Below are 1,945 nucleotides of genomic sequence, written 5' to 3' on the forward strand. Positions count from 1 at the left end.
TACAGCACAGAGAACAACACAGTTAATGATGTTGTAACAACTATGTATAGTGCCTGGTGGGTACTAGACTAGTCAGGGGGATCACTGCATAAATTACATCAATGTCTAACCACTGTGCTGTACACCTGAAACTAACACAAATTAACATCGAATGCCAGCTGTAACTGAAAAAAAAATATTAAAAAAAATAAAGACGGGCTGAAGTGGCGGTCACTGAGGTGGCCACATGAAGACTGCGGGCATGGTCGGGCTGCAGAAGGAGATCTCCATTCATTTACTTCTCGGGAATTGCCAGCTGGTGGAGGAGGAAGTTAACATCCCCCTCAGGCGGGTTCTGGTTATTGGGGCCATTGGGCTTCTTGGCAGAGCTATGTACAAAGAATTTCAGCAAAATAATTGGCTGAATGCCTTTGGCTGTGGTTTTAGAAGAGCAAGACCAAAGTTTGAACAGGTTAATCTATTGGAGTCTGATGCAGTTCATCACATCATTTATGGTTTTCATCCCCATGCCACAGTACATTGTGCAGCAGAGAGAAGACCAGATGTTGCAGAAAGTCATCCAGATGCTGCAGCTCAACTTAATGTGGACGCTTCTGGGAATTTAGCAAAGGAAGCAGCTGCACTTGGAGCCTTTCTAATCTATATTAGCTCAGATTCTGTATTTGATGGAACAAATCCTCCTTATAGAGAGGAAGACATACCAAGTTCCCTAAATCTGTATGGCAAAACAAAATTAGAAGGAGAAAAAGTTGTCCTGGAGAACAATTTAGGAGCTGCGGTTTTGAGAATTGTATTCTGTATGAAGAAGTCAAAAAGCTTGAAGAAAGTGCCATGACTGTTATGTTTGATAAAGTGCAGTTCAGCAACAAGTTGGTGAACATGGACCCCTGGCAACAGAGTCCCCACACATATCAAGGACATAGCCACCGTATGTTGTCCGTTAGCAGATAAGAGAATGCTGGATCCATCAATTAAAGGAACTTTTCTTTGGTCTGGCAATGAACAGATGACCAAGTATGAAATGGCATGTGCACTTGCAGACGACTTCATCCTCCCCAGCAATCACTTAAGACCTATAACTGACAGTCCTGTTTTAGGAGCACAGCGTCCAAGAAATGCTCAGCTTGACTGCTCCAAATGAGAGACCTTGGGCATTGACCAGTGAACACCATTTCGAATTGGAATCAAAGCATCACTCTGGCCCTTTCCTCGTTGATAAAAGATGGAGACTAACGGTCTTTCGTTAGTCTATGTGTTGTTTTTTTTGTAATGATAAATATAGTATGTGGCACTTTTTAAAGAAAAAAGGACATAGTTTTGTATGCGTGCTCTTTAATTGTGATTCATGATCTTTCAGGTAAATGATGCCTTTGATCTAGTGAAATTGTGTAAAAAAACTACAGGAAATAATGCCTTGTTTAATGTTTCTTTTCACCATTTTGTTCTGGCTCTGAGTACAGTAGATGATTATTCTTAAATATCTGAGAGTCAGGATGAAACATCTGCTGTAGACTTATATTTTGGGGGGTAAGGGGATAAAATGCATTATCCATTCCTATAACCTCTACATTTTCAGGACTTCTGCAACTGTTGACCTTGTTTTAAAGTGTGTTAAACAGTACAAAAACCATTGGTGTTCATAATTTGCTTTGCTTGAGTGCAGATCAAAATGTTTGAAGAAACTTTATTTTGGCAACTTAAATACAGTTTTTATGCTTGAGATATTTAAACATATTATATATATGGAGCTCCTGCAGCTTGATGCCTCCTGCTTTTGCAGCAGCGAACACTTGAGAGAGAGCACGTGTGTATTTTTTAAATATATATAAAAGTGTTCTTTTCACTCCATATTACAAATTGATATTTCATATGTGTGATTAATAATAATGGGCCTTATATTTTGAGCATTCATGAATAATAATAAATACATACTTCTGGCATGGTA

At 39.1% G+C, this 1,945-nt stretch overlaps 1 pseudogene across 1 annotated transcript; it reads left to right on the forward strand.

Moving 5' to 3' along the window:
- Positions 1-241: 241 nt before the first annotated feature.
- Positions 242-1,247, forward strand: LOC308491032 (methionine adenosyltransferase 2 subunit beta-like; annotated as a pseudogene). The gene has a single exon. The product of its transcript is annotated as a methionine adenosyltransferase 2 subunit beta-like (transcript).
- Positions 1,248-1,945: the final 698 nt, after the last annotated feature.

Source organism: Rhinolophus hipposideros (assembly GCF_964194185.1).
Source record: "Rhinolophus hipposideros genome assembly, chromosome: 3".
Lineage (NCBI taxonomy): Eukaryota > Metazoa > Chordata > Mammalia > Chiroptera > Rhinolophidae > Rhinolophus > Rhinolophus hipposideros.